The sequence below is a fragment of the Oryctolagus cuniculus genome, chromosome 15 (assembly GCF_964237555.1).
Source record: "Oryctolagus cuniculus chromosome 15, mOryCun1.1, whole genome shotgun sequence".
Lineage (NCBI taxonomy): Eukaryota > Metazoa > Chordata > Mammalia > Lagomorpha > Leporidae > Oryctolagus > Oryctolagus cuniculus.
In genome coordinates this window covers 38,245,864-38,270,285 of record NC_091446.1, presented here as the reverse complement: position 1 = coordinate 38,270,285, position 24,422 = coordinate 38,245,864, and the positions used below count along the sequence as shown (strand labels likewise).

At 43.5% G+C, this 24,422-nt stretch overlaps 1 protein-coding gene across 13 annotated transcripts in view; it reads right to left on the bottom strand.

The window, feature by feature from the left end:
* CPEB3 (cytoplasmic polyadenylation element binding protein 3) overlaps window positions 1-24,422 on the bottom strand; it is a 276,322-nt gene that overhangs the window by 250,529 nt on the left and 1,371 nt on the right. The gene's annotated exons all lie outside the window — the stretch shown is intronic.

Here is a 24,422-nt window from a genome sequence, read left to right as displayed (position 1 = left end):
TGCTCCACTTCCCATCCAGGGCTCCGGAAAAGCAGCAGAATATGGCTTGAATCCTTGGGACCCTGCACCCATAATGGAGACCCAGATGGAGTTCCTGGCTCCTGGCTTCAGCCCAGCTCAGCCTTGGTCATTGTAGCCATTTAGGGAGTGAACCAGTGGATGGAAGATCTCTGTCTTCCACTCTCTTTCTGTACCTATGCCTTTTAAATAAATAAATAAATCTTTTTTAAGAAAATCAATAACTAAATCATATGGTCTGGACAATTTGAAATAACTGAAGTCCAGAAAAATCTAAGGTTATTAGCCCTTTACCTTTCTCCCAAGCTCTGATCACCCAGATCAAGCCCTATTCAGATTGTTCACAGTTTCTCCTTTTGAGGCCAAGCCTCTCCTCTTAATATTCCAAAGTTAAATCTATCTCCTAAGCACGGCCCTCCCTCTAAACTCTTCACCCAAAAGCCCCAAAGGCTCTTAGAATCAGAGACCTCAGTTAGTCTTATGCTTCTGAAAATTTTCTCTCACAAGAAAAAGATAAAAAGGAAGAAAAGGGTTTTTTCCTTTAATAGAAGCCCTTAAGGCATCGCTTTGAAACATCGAACTTTAAACATCCCCAGCCTCTACCAGGGATAGGAGGAAGAAAAAGTTTATCTGTTCTCTAATGGGTTTTGCCTCTCCTTTGTAAAGTGGCTCCTTTCTAAACTCACTGCAGTTTACTAGCCCCTCCCAAAGAGAACAAAAAGGAAAACACAAATCCTAAACTTCATATGCAGAAATAATTCACAAATTCATTTATTCAACACATTCACAATGCACCTAGTATGCAGTAGTCTTCCAACACTCACTATTCCCCCTCTCTTACACCTACATATGTGATCAAGAATATGCAAATGCGGTAAACAAAAAAGATCTACTACATGGAAGAGGGTAGAAGAGAGAAAGGAAAGATGGTTTTTGAAAGATAAAAATGGAAAACACCAGGTGTGAATGCAAAAAAAAATAAAAGGATGATGTTATTGAGAGTCTGGTTGGGTATTTCTATTAGATGGTAATTAAAGTTCTCCTGTATGAGCAACACATGAATTTAAAGGAACCATGCATGTTAAGATGGTTACTATGGGGCCGGCACTGTGGTGCAGCAGGTTAACGCCCTGGCCTGAAGCAATGGCATCCCATATGGACGCTGGTTCAAGACCCAGCTGCTCCACTTCAATCCAGCTCTCTGCTATGGCCTGGGAAAGCAGTAGAAGATTGCCCAAGTCCTTGGGCCCCTGCACCCACGTGGGAGACCCAGAAGAAGATCCTGACTCCTGGCTTCAGACGGGTGCAGCTTCGGCTGTTACGGCCAACTGGGGAGTAAACCAGCAAATGGAAGACCTCTCTCTCTCTGCCTCTCCTCTCTCTTTGTAACTCTTTCAAATAAAATAAATAAATGTTAAAAAAAAAAAAAAAAGATGGTTACTATGAAGATCCCCATCAGAGTTTCACAGCTAAAGCTGGCAATCTTCTGCAGAACCACATAGTAAATACTTTCATCTTTTCAAGTCACTCAAGGTTTTTCTGTTGCATTTTTTACCTTTTTGTTTTCCCTGTTGTTGTTTTACAAATCTTTAAAAACATAAACATCATTCTTAATTCCTGGTAGTATAAAAATAGGCCTCCGCCGGCGCCGCAGCTCACTAGGCTAATCCTCCGCCTTGCGGCGCTGGCACACCGGGTTCTAGTCCCGGTCGGGGCGCCAGATTCTGTCCCGGTTGCCCCTCTTCCAGGCCAGCTCTCTGCTGTGGCCAGGGAGTGCAGTGGAGGATAGCCCAAGTGCTTGGGCCCTGCACCCCATGGGAGACCAGGAGAAGCACCTGGCTCCTGCCTACAGATCAGCGAGGTGCACCGGCCGCAGCGGCCATTGGAGGGTGAAGCAACGGCAAAAGGAAGACCTTTCTCTCTGTCTCTCTCTCTCACTGTCCACTCTGCCTGTCAACAACAATAACAACAAAAAAGGCCTCCAGCAAAATTTAACCACTGCATTAGTTTTTCTTACCCCTGCTTTAGAGGAATAGCTAACCTACTGCCACCAGAAAGCAAGCAAACAAAGGGAAAGCAATATAATAAGATTGAAGTCTGGGGGCCAGTACCGTAGCACAGTAGATTAATCCTCCACCTGAGGTGCCAGCATCCCATATGGGTGCCAGTTCTAGTCTCAGCTGCTCCACTTCCAATCAAGCTCTGCTATGGACTGGTAAAGCAGTAGAAAATGGCCCAAGTGCTTGGGCCCTTGAACCCACATGGGAGACTGGGAAGAAGCACCTGGTTCCTGGCTTTAGATTGGAGCAGCTCCAGCCACTGCAGCCATTTGGGGAGTGAACCAATGGAAGGAGGTCTTTTCTCTCTGTCTCTCCCTCTCACTGTCTATAACTCTAACTCTCAAATAAAATAAATAAAACCTTTAAAAAGTATTTTAAAATAAGATTTTTTAAAAAATATTTATTTTATTTATTTGAAAAACAGAGTTACAGAGAGGTGCAGAGACAGAGAGAGAGGTGTTCCATCTGCTGGTTCACACCCCGGATGGCCACAACGGCTGAAGCTTCACTGATCTGAAGCCAGGAGCTTCCTCCAGGTCTCCCACATGGGTGCTGGGGCCCAAGCCCTTGGGCCATCTTCTACTGCTTTCCCAGGCCATAGCAGAGAGCTGGATCAAAAGAAGAGGAACCCATACGGGATGCCAGTGCTTCAGTCCAGGGCTTTAACCCGCTGCACCTCAGTGCCGCACTGCCGCCCACCCCAAAATCTGAAAAATAGGCAAGAGTTAAATCACACAAGGGGTCTTTTAGTCTAAGTTAAGATTTTGGATTTTTTTTTTCCTAAATGTGATGGGAATCCCCTGGAAAGTTTTAAGCAGGCCACAACATGAACTGATTTATGCTTTTAAAAGATCAGTTTGGCTCTGTGTAAAGAAAAGACTATAGTGGGGCTAAAAATGGAAAAAGAAATAGAAGATTAGGAGGCTAGCTATTGTATTATACAAGCAGGACAGGACAAGGGTGTTGGTGATAGAGAAGGAAAGAATTGAATAGAAAGTAAACTGAACCCCTTCAGTACAAGCTATGTTTATCACTGATGAACAAAATCATGGAAGGATTCTTGAAATTTTACCTTAAAATCAAAAGAAGGAGTGAGCCTATGGTCAAGTAGTAAAGATGCCAGTTAGGATGCCCACATTCCACATGAGAGTGGCTGGGTTCAACTCCTGCCTCCAGTTCCTAATTCCAGCCTCCTGCCAATGCAGACCCCTAGAGGCAGCAATAATGACTCAAGTAAAATTCCTGCTATCCACATGGAAGACCAGGATTGAATTCCTAGCTCCTGGCCCAGTCTTAGCCACTGTAGAGTAAACTAACAGATAGAAGTTTGCTCTTGCTCACGCTCTCTCTCTCTAACAAATAAAAATTTAAAAATAGATAAATAGGGTCCCACATTGTGGCACAGTGAGTAAAGTCACTTACTGCAATACCAGCATCCCATAGGGGTGCCGGTTTGTGTCCTAGCTGCTCCACTTCTGATCCAGTTCCCTGCTAACGGCCTGGAAAAGCAATGGAGGATAGTGCTTGGGCCCCTGCATCCATCTTGAAGATTCTGGAATAAGCTCCTAGCTCTAGGCTCCTAGCTCCAGGCTTCATCCTGGCTCAGCCCCGACCATTTGGGGAGTGAACTAGAGATGGAAGACCTCTCTCTGCCTCTCCCTCTCTCTCTGTAACTCTGACCCTAAAATAAATAAATAAATAAAAATAAAAATAAAAATAGATAAAGTAAAATCAAAAGGCAGTATAAAGAGCTTAGGTTCAGCTACAACTAGTACTACGTATGATTCCAAAGGAAGTTTCATTAAATTTTCAGCAATACTTTGACTTGAATTATTGTATTTGACTTTTTATCTTCTGTCTTAATAATGAAGTGATTCAGTTTTTCTGCTTACTTCCTGGTATTCATTATTTTCTCCTTACTTAAATGCATGAAGAAGTCTACTCAACATGGCCATCTAACCTCAGAGTATATTACAGTCAAGCAAAAGATAACCATTTTCTCCTAAACATCTGAGAAACTTCCAATTTCTTGTGGCATCACACCCTTCTCAAAGTTTTCTCCATAAGGAAGCTGTGACACAGGTGAGTCTCCTATCTCCAAATTCATTTTCTTGTTCTTTCTTTGATAAAAATACTACTAAGAGTTCTTGAAAACTCATGAAGCATACATTTAATTTGGGCATTTTTGGTATATTTGTTAAGGCTTTGGACAATACAAAAACCAACAGATATGGGGCTGGCGCCATGGCTCACTTGGTTAATCCCCCACCTGTGGTGCTGGCATCCCATATGGGCACCGGGTTCTAGTCCCAGTTGCTCCTCTTCCAGTCAAGCTCTCTGTTGTGGCCCGGGAGGGCAGTGGAGGATGGGCCGGGTCCCTGGTTCCCTGCACCCACGTGGGAGACCAGGAAGAAGCACCTGGCTCCTTGCTTCGGATCAGCGCAGCACCGGCCATGGCAGCCATTTGGGGGATGAACCAATGGAGGGAAGACCTTTCTCTCTGTCTCTGTCTCTGTCTCTCTCTCACTGTCTAACTCTATCTGTCAAATAAAATAAAAATTAAAAAAAAACCCTAACAGATATACACTAGAGATTCCAATGATAGCAACCTTCAGTGGTGGGGAGGTTAGACGGAAAGTTTCATAGGCTGAGTTGCTTAGAAGCACTCTATGAGAGCAATATTGCATGCATGTGATTTATTGGAGAAGGACACAATTGGCAAATACACTGTGAATGAAATGAAGAACAGTTAGAAGGAGACACTGAGCCCTAACGTGGTTACAATTCAGTCCTAATTTGATTCTATGATGAACTCTAGGGCTGCTATGGCCCCTCGGTTTTGTTCTCAAATGAGTCAAGGAAGCCAGGTCTTAGCACCATGTATCAAGCAGTTATTGGCTGTGGGCTCCTGAAAGTAAAACCTTGGGTGAAGCTGTTCTCCACATCCCAAGACAATACCTGGAGGTGGGGTGGGGGGTTCTTGGATGAAATGGCAGAAGCTTTGTGCCACTAACATCTAAAATTCTCGGCAGGTAAGGGATGGGTATATCAGCCATGAAGAAACGAACTGCACTGGAGTACCATAATATTCACTATTAGTAATACTCAAATATTTTTCATATAGCTATTTTTATTCCATGGCACATACTATTTTACCAGGAGCATACAGTACTTGTATTAAAATTCTACAGTAATTTTAGCATACCAAATCTAATTAGTAATTAGCATGCTAAATTAGTATTTCATTAACATATTAATTTTAACCACTGAATATAGTACACATTTTACCATGGGTATACAGTATTTTCATTAAAAGTAAAGAATCATCATCTTCTAATATTTGGGAACATATATATATGTGTATATATATATATATATACTTTTTAAGATTTATTTTATTTATCTGAAAGGTAGAGTTACAGAGATAGGAAGAGACAGAGAGAGAGAGGTCTTCTATCCATGGTTCACTCCCCAAATGGCCACTAAGGCAGGGGCTGGGCCATCCCAAAGCCAGGAGTCAGGAGTTTCTTCTGGGTCTCACACATGGGTGCAGGGGCCCAAGCACTTGGGTCATCCTCTGCTGCTTTTCCACGTGCATTAGCTGGGAGCTAGATTGGACATGGAGCAGTCAGGACTTGAGCCAGCGCGCATATGGGACACTGGCTTTGCAAGTAGAGGCTTTTTTTTTTTTTTTCTTTTCTTTTCTTTTTTTTTTTTTTTTTTTTTTTTTTTTTTTTTTGACAGGCAGAGTGGACAGTGAGAGAGAGAGACAGAGAGAAAGGTCTTCCTTTTGCCGTTGGTTCACCCTCCAATGGCCGCCGCGGCCGGCGTGCTGCGGCCGGCGCACCGCACTGATCCGATGGCAGGAACCAGGAGCCAGGTGCTTTTCCTGGTCTCCCATGGGGTGCAGGGCCCAAGCACCTGGGCCATCCTCCACTGCACTCCCGGGCCACAGCAGAGAGCTGGCCTGGAAGAGGGGCAACCGGGACAGAATCCGGCGCCCCGACCGGGACTAGAACCCGGTGTGCCGGCACCGCTAGGCGGAGGATTAGCCTAGTGAGCCGCGGCACCGGCCGTAAGTAGAGGCTTTAACAGTGCCGACCCCAGGAACATATTTCTTAAAATACCACTGGAAAAGTTATTCAAGTGCCATTTCAACTATGTGCCTTTATACAGCTGATGATTAAACAGAAATCATTTTTGACTCTTCTTTCTCCTTTATCACATCCTAAGCCTCCTTCTGTGATAGGAAAGGATTCATTTATCTTTTTCTGTCACTGCCACCAATTCTGCTCCCCATCCTCATCTCCTAAAGCTTAAAATGTCTCCTATTTTCAGTTTAGCTGAGTTGTTATTGGGTATGGGAAGGAGATACTCAATGTATGCCTTATGTTAATTCCACAAATAGTCACATACAGACCACAAATTTGATGGAACAATCCTGATTGAACAGCAACACCATAACTATAACTTCTTATCCTACCATTCACATACTTATTATCAAACCAGTCAGTAACTTCACTGGTTTCTCCAGACATATGCAGATTTTTAAAATTTATTTATTTGAAAGTCAGAGAGCATGAGAATCTTCCATCTGCCGGTTCAATCCCCAGATGGCTGCAATGACCCAGCTGAGCTAGGCTGGAGCCAGGAGCCAGGGAGCTTCATCCAGGTCTCCCACGTGGGTAGCAGGCGCCCATCTTGGGTCATTTCCCACTAGTTTTCCCAAGCCACTAGCAGGGAGCTGGATTAGGCTTGAACCAGTGTCCCTGTGGTATGCCAGTATCACAGGCAACAGCTTTACTCACTAGGCCACAACACCAGCCCCAAAGCTTTCATTTATTAACTGCTCTTGGAATTTCATCAGCTGGAAGGAATGCTGATGCAGACAAATGATGAGCACGGCCAATCCCTTCCCCCAGAATTTGAATTTCTACCTCTCTTGCAAAATCTTTTTTTCTTTCCATAGAAATTGTGGTTTGGGGGATTTTTGGCTTTCAGGACTTTAACACTGAGGATTTAAATCTTTTGGGAATGTAATTTTTCAGGATTTTAGGTTTTAGAGATTTTAGACTTTAGGGATTTTGATCTTTCAGGACTTCAACATTCAGGATTATAGTGTTCAGGTTCTTTCTTTCTTTCTTTTTTTTCTTTTTTTTCTTTTTTTTTTTTTTTTTTTTTTGACAGGCAGAGTGGACAGTGAGAGAGAGAGAGAGAGAGAGAGAAAGGTCTTCCTTTGCTGTTGGTTCACCCTCCAATGGCCGCCGTGGTTGGCGAGCTGTGGCAGGTGCATCACGCTGATCCGAAGCCAGGAGCCAGGTGATTCTCCTGGTCTCCCATGCGGGTGCAGGACCCAAGCACTTGGGCCATCCTCCACTGCACTCCCAGGCCACAGCAGAGAGCTGGCCTGGAAGAGGGAGGTTCTTATCTTTAAAGATTATGGTTGGTGGGGCCAGCGCTGTGGCACAGTGGGTTAACACCCTGGCCTGAAGCGCAGGCATCCCATAAGGACTCCAGTTCTAGTCCTGGCTGCTCCACTTCTGATCCAGCTCTCTGCTATGGCCTGGGAAAGCAGTGGAGGATGGCCCAAGTCCTTGGGCCCCTGCACCCACGTGGGAGACCTGGAAGAAGCTCCTGGCTCCTGGTTTCGGATAGGCACAGTTCCGGCCATTGCGGCCAGTTGGGGAGTGAACCATTGGATGGAAGACCTCTCTCTCTCTGCCTCTCCTCTCCTCTGTGTAGCTCTGACTCTCAAGTAAAAAATAATAAAATAAATCTTTAAAATTTAAAAAAAAAGATTATGGTTGACAACACCTCATTAAGGCCTAAAACCCTCTAACTAGAGGAAAACCAGTAATGCTAAAAATTCACTCCCAAAAAGGAGTGTCCTGCTCTATCAGTTTATTATATATACTTTCTCTATTGTTAATTCATTCATACAAAAGCCTTAAAATCCACAGGTTACAAAATAAACATATGACCACAACAATGAAATTTCACTTCATATTTATATGATTGCCAAAAATTAACACCTAATCTTTGCCTATCTCTGGCAGAAGGAAGGGTTAAGGGGAAGCCTAGTTCCTCCTCTCAAATGGACCTATGGGGCACAAGATGTTTCTCATCTTAAGTGGGGATTCAGAAAAAGCTGATACTCTGCCTTTCTATGTATATATCCATATAATCACTCTTTTTTAAAAAAAGATTTTATTTATTTGAAAGAGTTACAGAAAGGGGTAGAGACAAAGAGAGAGTCTTCCATCTGCTGGTTCACTCCCCAAACAACTGTGATGGCCAGAGCCAGGAGCCAGGAGCTTCTTCCAGGTCTCCCATGTGAGTGCAGGGGACCAAGCACTTGGGTCACCCTTCGCTGCTGCTTTCTCAGGCAGCATTAGCAGGCAGCTGGATCAGCACTGGAGCAGCTGGGACTCAAACTGGCACCCATATGGGATGCTGGCACTGCAAGCCAGAGCTTTAACCTGCTGTGCCACAGCAATGGCCTCTATATATTCGCTCTTCAAGATCCAATTCAAAGCACTTCTCTAGTTGGAAGCCTGCCTAAACCACTCCAAACATGCAGCAACTCCTTTTCCCTTCTCTGAACTGCTGGGGTACCTATGTGTAAAATTATTTAAAAATTAGCCGGCGCCGCGGCTCACTAGGCTAATCCTCCGCCTAGCGGCGCCGGCACACCGGGTTCTAGTCCCGGTCGGGGCGCCGCATTCTGTCCCGGTTGCCCCTCTTCCAGGCCAGCCCTCTGCTGTGGCCAGGGAGTGCAGTGGAGGATGGCCCAGGTGCTTGGGCCCTGCACCCCATGGGAGACCAGGAAAAGCACCTGGCTCCTGGCTCCTGCCATCGGATCAGCGCGGTGCGCCGGCCGCAGCGCGCCAGCCGCGGCGGCCATTGGAGGGTGAACCAACGGCAAAAGGAAGACCTTTCTCTCTGTCTTTCTCTCTCTCACTGTCCACTCTGCCTGTCACAAAAAAAAAAAAAAAAAAAAAAAAAAAAAAAAAAAATTAATCATTGGTAGCACTGTGATCACTCTTGTAATACATCATTTTTACTGTTATTTAATTATCTATATACCCATGCATTGTTTTCCCATGAAGTCAGATATATATGGATTCAATGTCAGTTATTCCATTTACTTGCTATGATTTCATTTTTCCAGTTTTCAATTTTCTCAACTATGAAATAGGATACTTATCCACCTACATGATAGGGTTGTTGTTAGGGTTAGAGATAATGCATTGATAGGGCCCAACATATGCCCATAGATGTTAAGTAAGTAGTGTCAACAAGTACTCATTTTGAACAACTGATATTTATACTTCAACTTTCCAAAAAGAATCTAAAGCAGATAGGTGTTAAACAAAGAGTATGAGAGAAATTTTTTTTTTTTTTTTTGATAGGCTGAGTGGATAGTGAGAGAAAGAGACAGAGAGAAAGGTCTTCCTTTACCGTTGGTTCACCCTCCAATGGCCACTGCGGCCGCCGCACTGCACTGATCTGAAGCCAGGAGCCAGGTGCCATCCTCCACTGCACTCCCGGGCCACAGCAGAGAGCTGGACTGGAAGAGGGGCAACCGGGACAGAATCCGGTGCCCTGACCGGGACTAGAACCTGGTGTGCCAGTGCCGCAGGCAGAGGATTAGGCTATTGAGCCATGGTGCCGGCCGAGAGAAATTTTTTTAATATTTGTTTCTTTCATTTGAAAGGCAGAGCTACAGAGAGAGAGGGAAAGATGAAGAAAGAGATATCTTTATCCACTAGTTGGGCCACACCAAAGCCAGGAGCCTCTTCCAGGTCTCCCACATGGGTGCAAAGGAGTCAAGGACTTGGGCCATCTTCCACCACTCTCCAGATGCATTAGCAGGGAGCTAGATCAGAAGTGGAGCAGCCAAGACTCAAACAGGTTGCCCGTATGGGATGCTGGCACTGCAGGCGGCAACTTTACCCGCTATACCACAGCGCTGACCCTTTCTTAATCCTTAAAAAAGAAAATTCTTTTTCTCTCTTTGTTTTGTTTATTCCTTTTTTTTTAATATAAACTTTTATTTAGAATTAAAGCAAACACTTCAGTATCACAAACACGACATGGGTCCGAGGGTGTTCATCGCGGGCACAGCTATTCCTTTTTTTAAAAAAATTATTTGATATGCAGAGTTACAGAGAGAGGGAGAGACATAGAGAGATAGATATCTTCCATCCACTGATTCACTCCCCAAATGACTGCAAGTCAGGACTGAGCCAGAGTGAAGCCAGGAGTCCAGAACTCCATCTGGGTCTCCCAAATGGATGGGCCATCTTCTGCTGCCTTCCCAGGGATATTAGCAGGAAGCTGGATTGGAAGCGGAGCATCTGGGACTCGAATCAGCACTTATATGGGATGCCAGTGGCAGCTTAACCTGCTGTGGCGCAACACAGACCCCAGGTTTTGATTTTTCTATTTGACTGGGTTATTTCAAAAAACCTGTCTAAATTTAAGCTTAGGAGGGCAGACATTTAGCCTAGTAGTTAAACCATCAGTTAAAATATTACATCTCATATTAGAAGACCTAGCTTCAATATCCAGCTTAGTTCCTAAGTCCAGCTTCTTGCTAATTCAGACCCTGGGAGGTGGTGAAGATGGCTCAAGGAATTGGGTTCTTGCAACCCACATAGGAGATCTGAATTGAGTTCCTGGCTTCCAGATTCCACTCCATCCCAGCTCCAGTAATTGCAGGCATTTCAGGAATGAATCAGCAAATGGAGGCTCTCTTTCTGTGTGTGTGTGTGTGTGTGTGTGTCTCTGCCTCTCAAAGAAATAATTTAAAAATAAATTTAAGAGGTGGTGTTGTGGTGCAGCAGGTTAAGCTGCCACTTGCAATGCCAGCATCCCATAACTAAGGGCTGCTTTGAGGCTGCTCCACTCCCTCTGCTAATGTACCCAGGAACACAGCAGATGATGATGGCTCAAGTATCTGAGACCCTACTACCCACTTGGGAGACCCAGATGTAGTTCCAAATTCCTGGCTTCAGCCAGGTCCAGAGTCATTTGGGGCATGAACCAATGTATGGAAGATCTCTCTGTCACCCTCTCAAATAAATAAATAATAAATAAATTTACACTTAGAAATTTTTCTTTTGTCCACTCAATTCTGCTGTTGAGTTACCCCCTTGTATATATTTTTTAAATGATTTATTTATTTATTTGAAAGTCTCACTTCCTAAGTGGCCACAATGGCTGGGGCTGGGCAGCCCGAAGCAAGGAGCTTCAGCCAGGTCTACCATGTACGTACAGGGGTCTAAAAACTTGAGCCATCTTCTGCTGCTTTTCCCAGGCCACTGGTAGGGAGCTAGATCCAAAGTTGAGCAAGCAGCCGGGACTTGAACCTGCACCTACACAGGAGGCCAGCATCACAAGCGGCAGCTTTACCCACAATGTCACAATGCCAGACCCCTGCATTTTTAAAATTTTCATTTTAGGGGCCACCACTGTGGCTAAGGGTGTTAAGCTGCTGCCTACAATGCCAGCAACCCATATGAATGCCAGTTCAAGTCCGAGCTGCCCCATTTCAAATCTAGCTCCTTGCTAATGCACCTGGGAAAGAAAGCAGTGGAAGACGGCAAAAAATCTGTGGGCTCCTGCCACCCATATGGGAGGCACAAATGAATTAAGGCCCTTGACTTTGGCCTGGCCCAGCCCCAGCCATTATAGACATTTGCAAAGTAAACCAGCAGATGGAGGATCTCTCTTTCTGTCTCTTCATCCCTTTCTCCATAATGCTACTTTCAAATAAATAAATAAATATTTACAAAAATAAATTTTCAGGGCTGGCATTGTGGTAGAGCAGGACAAGCTGCTGCCTGTGATGCTACCATCCCATATAGGCACTGGTTTGTGTCCCAGCTGCTCCACTTCTTATCCAGCTCCCTGTTAATGTGCCTGGAAAGCAGCAGATCATGGCCCAAGTGCTTGTGCCCCTGAACCCATGCGAGATTTGGAAGAAGCTCCTAACTTCTGTCTTTGGACCAGCTCAGCCCTGGCTGTTGCAGCCATTTGGGGGAGTAAACCAGCAGATGGAAGATTTCTCTAACTCTGGCTCTCAAATACTTAAATAAAATTTTTAAAAATTTTCATTTTATTTTGAAAAGCAGAGACACAGATCTTCCATGCAATAGTTCATTTCCCAAACACTCACAACAGCTGGGGGTTGGGCCAGGCTTAAGACAGGAGCTCAGAACTCAATCATGGTCTCCCACATGGGTAGCAGGGACCCCAGTATTTGAGATACCACCTGCTGCCTTCCAGGGTGTGCCTGAGCAAGAAGCTAGAAGCAGAAGTAAAACTGGGTCTTAAACTCACAATATGGATATAGGTGTCCCATGTGAAATCTTAACCACTGTGTCAAACTTTAACCCCTCCACTGTATTTTTAATTTCATATTCTGAGTTCTTTAGCTCCAACTTTTCTGATTTTTATGATCTCTGTCTCTTTGATGATAAATTTCTCATTCCTATGAATTATTTTCCTAATTTTATTAAATTATCTCTACTTTCTTATATATCTCATTAAACTTCCTTCATTATTTTTTAATTCTTTGTCAGGCAATTCATCCATTTACCTTTTCTTCGCAGCCTATTGCTACAAAGCTATTGTGTTCCTTTGGAAGTATGATGTTATCTTGTTTTTTCCCCTGCTTTTGTTTGGTTTCATGCAGTGGAGGTGGGTAGGACCATCCAACTGTTTTCTGAGGGGCTCTGCCTGCTCAGCTGAGCTACCTAGGTGTGCTGTCCAAGTTCTTCCTAGAGCTCTTACTAGTTAGTTCACAGGGTTGGATCAGTGGACATGATGGGAACAGCTGCCTGGTTGCTTCACAATATCTCAGGTGGGCAGGGTCTCAAGATGACCCTTGCACAAAAAGCACGGGTAGGGGATGACACAACATGGGCTAGACTCTCTCTCCAGCGGAACACAAAGTGATAACCCAACAGCAGCACAAGCTGGGCTCAGGGCTTGCAAGGGATGCAGGGTTCTCTAGCGGCAAATGCCTCAGGTATCCATGGCAGGGGTGAGGACTGCCAGGGGCCCTGCTTACTACCTTTTTCCCAGCAAATGAAATTTCTCTTGGTCAGGGTTGATCTCAACAAATGGAATAGCAGGTACTGGGTGCTTAGTTCCATTCTTTATAAGGCCATTGTATGTGTCTGAGCTCTGCAGTGTCTAGTCCCGTGCTCACTATCCTGCCTCACTCCCCAGTAAAGAAATTCTTCTTCTATACTGGGCTGCCCAACATTGGGAGAAGGGTAGTGAAAACAATCCGTTGGCCACTTGGTTAACACAAGCACAGAAGCTCAGTCCACAGGTATGTTGCCTCGGGGTAACAACAATGGAGGCTCTGCCCAGCATCAAGTTTTCTGTGAAAAGCCTGGCATCGGGCCTAGGCTCTATTTCTTTTCCCTTCCCCAAACAGATGCTGTCTCTCTCCACACTGTCCTGCTGCTTGAAATGGAGGCAGCGTGACACAGGCAACTTTTTCCTTCTTGCTTTCTTCAATATGTCTTATTATTTTAATAAAACCAGGCATTATAGTCTCCCAGTGGGCCTCCTGAGCTTTTGTTAAGGTAAATTGGTGTGTGAATAGTTATCCGAGTTGGTGTCTCTGTAGGAAGACAACTGGTGAAGGATCTTTCTCAGACACTATGTTGCTCTGCCTCCCAACTGCCTTTTCATAATAAATAATATACCACACTATTGCAACTTTTTAAAAGCTTTTGAATCATCTTTTCATTTGCACCAGTATTCCTGCTGAAGCAGGAAACTGGAATTAGAAGCAGAGCCAGGGTTCAAACCCAGGCATTCTAATACCCAAGCATCCCAAGCAATGTCTTAACCACTTTGCCAAAGACTAACCCCTAAAAATTTTTTTTTTTAATTTTAAACTATATATATACTATATATATATATATACACTATATATTTTAAACTATAAAATAATACATGGTTGGCCGGTGCCACGGCTCAATAGGCTAATCCTCCGCCTGCGGCACTGGCACACCGGATTCTAGTCCCGGTCAGGGCACCAGATTCTGTCCCGGTTGCCCCTCTTCCAGTCCAGCTCTCTGCTGTGGCCTGGGAGGGCAGTGGAGGATGGCCCAAGTGCTTGGGCCCTGCATCCGCATGGGAGACCAGGAGAAGCACCTGGCTCCTGGCCTCGGATCAGCGCGGTGCGCCGGCCGCAGCGGCCAATGGGGGGTGAACCAACGGTAAAGGAAGACCTTTCTCTCTGTCTCTCTCTCTCACTGTCTACTCTGCCTGTCAAAAAAATAGTAATAAAAATACATGCTCATGGTAAAAAATGAAAACAGAAGGGAATAAAATTAAAAGTAAGTTCCTTTCCGTATATTCAGTCACGCTATCCAGAGGCAATAATTTTTTTTAAAAGATTTATCTCTTTATTTGAAAGGCAGATTAACAGAAAGGCAGAGGCAGAGAGAGTCTTCTATCTGCTGGTTCACTCCCCAGATGGCTGCAACAGCCAGAGCTGCACCAATCCACAGCCAGGAGCCAGGTGCTTCCTCTTGGTCTCCCATGCGGATGCAGGGCTCAAGAACTTGGACCATCCTCCACTGCACTCCCGGGCCACAGCAGAGAGCTGGACTGGAAGAGGAGCAACCAGAACAGAATCCGGCACCCTGACCGGAACTAGAACCCTGCGTGCCAGCTCTGCAAGCAGAGAATTAGCCTATTGAGCCGCAGCACCGGCCTCAACACCATTCTTTTGTATATGGATAGACAGCTGTGCAAGCATTATTTGTTAGGAGTTCTATTCTCTCTCCCTCCCCCTATTAGATTGTTTTGGCATCCTTGTAGAAAATCAATTGACCATAAATGTGAGGGCTTATTTCTGGACTTTAATCTTGTTCCACTGATCTAGATGTCTACCTTATGCCACCATTGCACTGTCTTGTTTACTGTAGCTTTGCAGTAAGTTTTAAAAATCAGGAAGTGAGCCCTCAAACTTTGCTCTTTTTTTTCCCCCAAGAGTCTTTCAGCTATTCTGAGTCATCTCAGATTTCACACAAATATAAGGATCAGCTTGCTGCTTTCTAAAAGGAAGTCAACTGGGATTTTGATAGCGATTACATGGAATTTATAGATCAGTTTGAGGAGCATTGTCATGTAAAACATTTTTTCTGATGACCATGAGATTCCTCTCAATTACTTAGATTTTTAATTTGTTAAAACAATGTGCTTTAAAAAAAAGATTCGTTTATTTTAAAGGCAGAGTAACAGAGAAAGGAAGAGAGAGAGATACATGGAGACCAAGAAAGAGTATCTCCTATCTGCTGGTTCACTCCCCAAATGGCTACAGCAGCCAGGTGTGGGTCAGGCTAAAGCCAGGAACCCCATGTTGGTCTCCCATGTGTGTGGCAGGGGCCTAAGCACTTGGGCCATCTTCTGCTGCCTTCCCAGGGACATTGGCTGGAAGCTGGCTGCATCAGAAGTAGAATATCCAGGACTTGAACCATCACTCCAATATGGAATGTAGATAGCATAAGCAGGTTGCTATACCACAATGCCAGCCCTTAAACAATTTTTTTAGTTTTCAGATATGTCATGTGCCTCTTTTGTTGTTTGGTTTATTTCTAAATATTTTCCACTTTTTGATAATTTTATAAATGAATTTTTTTTACTTTCACTTCTGGGTTGTTCATTTCTAATATACAGAAATACAATGGTTTTTGCATATTGATCTTGCATCCTGCAACCCTGCTGAACTTGTTTACTAGTTCTAATAGTTGCTTTGTTTTTTGATTCCTGGAACTTTTTCTAAATACAAAATCCTTAATATACAAATAAACATAGCCTTACTTCTTCCCTTCTAATATGGGTGCCTTTTATTTTAGTGTCTAATTGCCCAGAACTTCTAGTACAATGTTGAATAGCGTGGCTGGTGCTGTGGTGCAGTGGGTTAAAGCCTTGGCCTGAAGCGCTGGCATTCAACATGGGCACTGGTTCAAGTCCCAGCTGCTCCTCTTCCGATCCAGCTCTCTGCTATGTCCTGGGAAAGCAGTGGAAAATGGCCTAAGTCCCTGGACCCCTGTACCCTCATGGGAGACCCAGAAGAAGCTCCTGGCTTCTGAACGGCGAAGCTCCGGCCGTTGCGGCCATCTGGGGAATGAACCAGCGGATGGAAGACCTCTCTTTCCGTCTCTACCTCTCTCTGTAACTCTTTCAAATAAATAAAATAAATCTTTAAAAAAATTAAATAAATAAAAAATTTTAAAAACGTTGAATAGAGGTTGCAAGAGCATACATCCTTGTCTTGTTCCTGATGCTACAGATCAAATATTCAGTCTTTCACCAATAAGCATGATACTGGCCATGGATTATTTTTTTTGTGAATGTACCTTGTCAGTTGAGGAAGTTTCCTTCTACCCCTAGTTGAGCAGTCTTTTCCTTCTTTCCCTTTGAGCAATCTATGATTGGAAATAACAGATCAGTGTACTCCTAGGCTTTTGTTTCACTGAGCATAAAATGTTTAATATTTGTTTTTTGAAACATTCCCGAAATGTTGCTTTTTTTTCCTTTCTTATTTTTCGCCCTATGATCTTCCTATTTGTTTGAGTTCTGGATAAGTCATAATGGCTGCAGTCTGTGTTTTTCTAAAATTCTATTTTCCTCCTTTGATAATCTACTTTCATTTTTCCTTCAGAGTACTACAGTGCATGTCTATTTATAGCACTTCACACTTCAGATTCATAGCCATCCTTATTCTTTGCAATAGAAGATCTGTCTGTCATTGTGAAGAGGGGCCAGTGTTACTTTCTATAAAGGCTTGAGATCAACAAGGGTGTAGGTTGATAGTAAACTTTGAAAGTCAAGTTCCGGCCAGTGCCACAGCTCAATAGGCTAATCCTCCGCCTGTGGCACTGGCACAACAGGTTCTAGTCCCGGTCGGGGTGCCAGATTCTGTCCCGGTTGCCCCTCTTCCAGTCCAGCTCTCTGCTGTGGCCCAGGAGTGCAGTGGAGGATGGCCCAAGTGCTTGGGCCCTGCATCCGCATGGGAGACCAGGAGAAGTACCTGGCTCCTGGCTGTGGATCAGCGCGGTGCGCCGGCCGCAGCGGCCATTGGAGGGTGAACCAATGGAAAAGGAAGACCTTTCTCTCTGGCTCTCTCTCACTATCCACTCTACCTGTCAAAAAAAAAAAAAAAAAAGAAAGAAAGAAAGTCAAGTTCCAAGAGCAACAGCTATTAATCAGTCTAGGGTCAAGAACTTTCCAGGAAGGAAACAAAAGTTTTAAAAATAAACAAAATGCACAAAACCAAAAGCAAGATTCCTAAGGGAGTCCAAGAATTTCAGGTTAAAAAAAAATCCCTGGGGTGATGTGGCACAGCAGGTAAGGATGCCACCTGCAATGCTGGCACCCCATATAGGCACCAGTTTGTGCTCCAGATGCTCCACTTCTGATCCAGCTCCCTGCTAATGGCCTGGAAAAGTAGCAGAGGATGACCCAAACATTTGGGAGCCACCCGCATGGGACACCCAGATAATGAAGCTCCTAGCTCCTGACTTTGGTCTGGTCCAGCTTTGGAGATAGCAGCCATCTGGGAAGTGAATCAGTGGATGGAAGATGTCTCTTTCTCTCTGTGACTCTTTCAAATAATAATACTCTTTTTTAAAAATCTCTGAACTACTAAGGTATACGCTAATGATAATAAGCATCTTTTCATGTGCTTGCTATTTGTATCTTTGAAGAAATACCTATTCAAGTCTTGTCCATTTTAAAATAAGTATTTGTCTTTTTTATTATTGAGTTATAATAAATAGTGATTCTAAATGCAAGTCTCTTTTCAAATATAGGATTTCCAAAAATTTTCTCCCATTCTGTGGGCTGTCATTTCACTGTGACAGCATCCTTCGCAACACAAATGTTTTAAATTCTGTCAGTCTTTCAGACAGAAATAGTGTATGAAGACAAAGCAACCAAGTCAGCTTGTAGCTTCATCACATAAATGCTTTTCACTAAGACAACTATCATACTATGGATGCAACAGCAGTATATCTACTTCTACTTCATCATTCAGAATATTAAAATATGTGAATTCAAGAGTCAAGATTTAATAAAATGAATATATTTTACTGCTTAACCATGGGCACTAAGTGAAACTGGGTTTTGGCTTTTTTTTTTTTATTTGTTTGTTATTGCATGCATGAGGTTGCAAAGAATACATGACCGTTAATACCACTTGGTACCAAAGCTTGAATGGTGTTAAGGGGCAAGAAATTTTATCTATCAATGCTAGTGCCATCAGTATAAATGCTAATGTACTGAAAAACACAAATAATGTTTTACTATTATGAAAATAGGTTTACCTCACACAGGCCCTGGAAAAAGTTATCAGGGAGCCCTAGAATCTAGGAGATCACAGATGCTACAAGTGGCCAGAGAAACCTCTGTCTAAAATTAGGAAAACAAAGTCAACTTAAATTTATCCTGTAGATGCTAAGTCAGTAAAATATATTCTGGGAACCAAGTCTCCCTATAAATGTCCTTTAAAGGGTACCAGAAACATTACCTACTTGAGAACTACTTATCCTATCTAAGGATCTTCAAGAACTAATAGTGTGTTAAAGCAAATGTTTGAAATGCTTACCAAGGGCAAGTTACTGAGTCCAAGGCAGGCCAAACTGTCTATTTCTAATCCACCCTGCATGCCACAAGATTAATACCTTGATCACTCTCACCTTTACTGAAGAACTTTCACTAGAGATAATTACAAGCTAACACCAATTGAGTTCTTAACCATGTGCTCAGTCTTGTACTGAACAATTTAAATGACTTTTCTCATTTAATTCTCCCAGGCACCTAGTAAAGCAGGTTCTGGTGATGAGGAAACTAGCTTAAAGAGATTCGCTAACTGCCCAATGTTGCAGAGCTCCTGAGTGGCTATCCTATGACTCCAATCTACACTTGAGCTAAAGCTCTCAACCGCTGCACTATCTTTGCAAAGATTCTCTAGCATTAGCCCAATAATCACTTAGGGAATTTTTTTTTTTTAAAGATAGTTAATGAGGCAACAATACAGGTCTCATGCATCAGAATTTCCTGGGTAATTCTTTCTCAAAGTAGACTTAGGAACAACTATAGGTTAACTTCCCATTTCCTACAGAATGGGGTCTGTGTCTTATGCCTAAACCTCTCTACTCATGCAGTTTCTTTCTCTCCTGGTATAAGAACAAAATTCCATCTATTAGCCTCTAAAGCTCTTTTCTTCATGGTCTGCCACTCATTGATCTTTTTGGCTTTATCTTGCCCCAAGACCTCCTCTCTCAGTTTTTCCTACCCATCACAGTGCTTTCCCTCTCAGGGTGTTCGCTTGTTGTTCTTCTGCCTTGGATGCTCTTCCCTCCTTCCTTTCTAGATTTAATGCATGCTCTTCTTTAGGCCTCAGCATCTAAACACTTCTTCAGAGAAACTTTCCCTGACCTCCCTCAGTCAAGGCCTTGTTACAACGTCTCTTAAAACAAACTACCACATTTGCCAATCTATTTATATGATCATCTCTCCCGCTTATAAACTCCACCTCTAAGTAAACACTACTTGTTTTTTCTCATCACTGTATTCTCAGTGCCTTTGTGCCAGTCACATATATTCAATAAATATTTCTTTCACAAGTTCAAGGCCTTTTAACTATTTCTTACTTAACCAGTTAACTATTTATTTCTGCTTACACAACAGAGATTTCAGTTACAGCTACAGAAGCTAAACTTCTCTGTTGACATCTTTTCATTCATATCCAGACCCAAGACCCTTCTCGCCCTCTTCACTTATGTAATTCCTTCTCCTGCTACAAGGCAAAGCCTAAATTCCCTGTTTTACAAAATTCTCTTTGACATGCCAGCCCACACAATCTCCCTGGGACTTCTATCACTTTGTATTTCTATGCCATTCATTTGGCACTTCCTCAAATGCTGCCGTATTATCATTACATAATATTTCATATCAGAGTACTTTGAAAATTTCCCATATACTTTTAGGTAGTTTGTATGTTCACAAAGAAGGGTAGTTATATTTAAATTTGCAATTAGAGTTCCCACATATGTAAGAAGTCTCTGAAAATATCTGTTGAAGGAATTATCAAAGAACATTCCATAGCTTGCAATGAGGACCCAGCCTACAGTTTCTTACCAAATTTGGAACTTGACAGTTCTCTTTGGAAGATACTTGAATATATCACTTCACTATGGAATCCTCTAGGGCACCTTTTGGTAAACAGTTAAAACAAGTGCAATGGGGGTCCAGCGCTGTGGTGCCAAAGGTTAACACCCTGGCCTGAAGTGCCGGCATCCCATATGGGCGCCGGTTTGAGACCTGACTGCTCCACTTCCTATCCAGCTCTCTGCTATGGCCTGGGAAAGCAGTACAGGATGGCCCAAGTCTTTGGGCACCTGAACCCTCATGGGAGACCTGGAAGAAGCCTGGCTCCTGGCTCACAGCTCCAGCAGTTGCGGCCAACTGGGGAGTGAACCATCGGATGGAAGACCTCTCTCTCTCTCTCTCTCTGCTTTCCCTATCTGTGTAACTCTGACTTTCAAATAAATAAATACATCGTAAAAAAAAAAAAAAAAAAAAAAAAACAAGTGCAATGTAAGAACATTAAGGTAACACTGTTTTAAAGTTTCTGGGGGCCAGCGCTGTGGCGCAATAAGTTAATCCTCCACCTGTAGCGCTGGCATCCCATACAGTTCTAGGCTGCTCCTCTTCCAATCCAGCTCTCTGCTATGGCCTGGGAAAGCAGTAGAAGATGGCTCAAGTCCTTAGGCCCTTGTACCTGTGTGGGAGAACCAGAAGCTCCTGGCTCCTGGCTTCAGATAGCTCCAGCGATTACGGCCAACTCGGGAGTAAACCAGTGGATGGAAGACCTTTCTCACTGTCTCTCCCTCTCAATGTCTGTTAACTCTACCTCTCAAATAAATAAAGTCTTTAAAAAATTAAAAATAAGATTTCTGACATATTTACAAAAGGTGATCGGCGCCACAGCTCACTAGGCTAATCCTCTGCCTGCGGCGCCGGCACCCCAGGTTCTAGTTCCAGTTGGGGTCCCGGATTCTGTCCCGGTTGCTCCTCTTCCAGGCCAGCTCTCTGATGTGGCCAGGGAAGGCAGTGGAGGATGGTCCAAGTGCTTGGGCCCTGCACCCGCATGGGAGACCAGGAAGAAGCATCTGGCTCCATTTGGTGGGTGAACCAATGGAAGGAAGACCTTTCTCTCTTTCTTGCTCTCTCTGTCTAACTCTGCCTGTTAAAAAAATAAAGAAAAGGCCATACAAAATATTCCATAACTCTTTAGGATAACTCCACAATATCAACCTTTGTTCTTGTCCTCTGAAACCCAGAGACTACTTACATAATTTCAGTGGATTAGTTTGTATTTCAAAATATATCTCTTATTTATTTATTTAGACAGGCAGAGTTAGACAGAGAGAGACAGACAGAGAGAAAAGTCTTCCTTTTTTTTCCGTTGGTTCACCCCCCAAATGGTCGCTATGCACGGCACACTGCGCCAATCCAAAGCCAAGAGCCAGGTGCTGCCTCCTGGTCTCCCATGCAGGTGCAGGGCCCAAGCACTTGGGCCATCCTCCACTGCCTTCCCAGGCCACAGCAGAGAGCTGGCCTGGAAGAGGAGCAACCGGGACAGAATCCGGGACCCTAACCGGGACTAGAACCCGGTGTGCTGGTGCCGCAGGCAGAGGATTAGCCAAGTGAGCTGCGGCGCCAACCTCAAAATATATCTCTAAGGCAAAGTTGGGGAAGAGGACTCTAGCTATTTTGATCATTCCACTGACTGAATATCAGTTTCTATAAACATTCAACCCTATCTAAAATGCAGAAGTGCATTACAACTTTTTTTTTTTTTTTTTTTTTTGGTCAGACTAAGTTTTCAATATTTACTTAAGAGTTTTTCCCTTCATTGTCAGAGAGTAAACATTCAAACTATTCTTAGTCTTACTGGAAAGTGCAAGAATCTATTAAAAACAAAGTTGACATATTACATTGAAATTCACACGTCGCCATTTTAAATGCAAATATTGATTTACATTGTGAAGTTTACCAGACATGATTTTTTTTCCCACAGTAATAAAAAAAAAAGTTTGACAGAGTTATCAGCTGGAGCCGGTGCTGTGGTGTTACGGGGTAAAGCCGCCAACTACAGGGTCAGCATCCCATATGGATGCAGGTTCAAGTCCTTGCTTCTCCACTTCCAATGCACTCCCTGCTAATGTGCCAGGAAAGCAATGGAAGATGGCCCAAGTCCTTGGGATCCTATACCCACACAGGGGACTGGAAAGAAGCTCCTGGATCCTGGCTTCGGATTGGCCCAGCTCCAGCCATTGCAGCCACTTGGGGAGTGAACCAGAGGATGGAAGACATTCTCTCCCTCTCTCTTTCTCTCTCTCTCTCTGCCTCATTATAACTCTTTCAAATAAATAAATAAATGAAGCTTTTAAAAAAGTTATGTTATATATTTCTCTCTTATGTCCTTATGAACATTTTTAGTGGCGTTTTAAGAGCTTTACTGAGATGTACTTTGGATATGTTAAAAACCAACTTATTTTAAGTATACAACTGAATGAGATTTTTTAAGTATGTTTACAGAGCTGTACCACTATCATAATCTAATTTTGCTTTATTTTAGTTTCTTAATTTTGACAAAATTCACAAAGTTACATAAAATCGCCACAAATTCTAGAATACTATCATCACTCTAGAAAGGAACCTCATACTCATTAGCAGTCATTTCCATTTTTCCCCAACTCTTTCAGCCCTATGCAGTCACTAATCTACTTTTTGTCTCTAGTGATTTGTTTTTTAAAAATTTTTTTCAATTACTTATTTTTATTTGAAAGGCAGACAGAGATCTTCCATCTGTTAGTTCACTTCCCAAATGCCCCCAACAGTTGAACCAGTGCCAGGTTGAGCTCAGAAGCTTGGAAGTCAATCCAGATCTCCCACATGGGTGGCAGGGCCCCAGGTACTTGAGCCATCACCTGCTGCCTCCCAGGATGCACATTAGTATGATGCTGAAATCGGAAGCTGAGCCAGGACTCAAACCAGGCATTCTGATATCACAGTCTTAAGCACAATGCCAAATGCCAGCTCCAGATTTGCCTACTCTTAAACATTTCACATAAAAGGAATCATACAATATATGGAGTTGGTGTGAATCATACAATATACAGAGTTGGTGTGACGCACTCTTTTTACTTAGTATCACGTTTTCAAGATTATCCTATGTTACAGCATGTATCAAAAGTTCATCCCTTGGGCTGTCGCCGCAGCTCAATAGGCTAATCCTCCACCTAGCAGCGCCGGCACACTGGGTTCTAGTCCCGGTCGGGGCGCCGGATTCTTTCCCGGTTGCCCCTCTTCCAGGCCAGCTCTCTGCTATGGCCAGGGAGTGCAGTGGAGGATGGCCCAAGTGCTTGGGCCCTGCACCCCATGGGAGACCAGGAGAAGTACTGGCTCCTGCCTTCAGATCAGCACGGTGTGCCAGCCGCAGCGCGCCAGCCGTGGCGGCCATTGGAGGGTGAACCAACGGCAAAAGGAAGACCTTTCTCTCTGTCTCTCTCTCTCACTATCCACTCTGCCTGTCAAAAAAAAAAAAAAAAAAGTTCATCCCTTGTTATCAAGTAGCAAATTTCCACTGAATGGATATGCTGCATGTGTCTTATTCATTGATCACTTGGTGGATATTTGGGTTTTCCCCACTTTTTGGTTCTTAGGAATAATGCTGCTGTAAACATTCACAACAAGTCTCTGCGTAGAAATGCTTCCATTTCTCATGGGAGACATTCAGAAGTGGACTGCTGGGTTAGGCAGCAGCTTATTCTCTCCCAAGATGAGCAACTTTTTTTCTTTTTAAGTTTCAAAGGGCTTGACACAGCCAGGAAACGGACTTTTCATAGTGCAAACATCATTTTTTGGTGTAATAAGATTCTGCTATCACGGAATTGTATGGTACTTTCCAATTCAAGGTCCACAAGGAATCTAAAATGAGGTGAGAACTCCTGTTAATGAAAATCAGAAAGCAAAAAGGAGTCTGCACTAGTCTATTTAATCAACCTACTAGGTTAAACTTCCATTTTTAAGCAAGAAGTATATAGATATATCCTATTCCTTGTGGCTGCTAATTGCTTAAAACACAAATACACATTAAAGGTTTACATAGTACGCGGAGCAAAAAAAAAATTTTTAAATATTAGACATCCCAATTAAGCTCATTAAAGGGAAATACTCATTTTCCTTCCCTACGATGGGCCCTGTTGCTCATATCATGAAGAAAGGGTGAAGTAC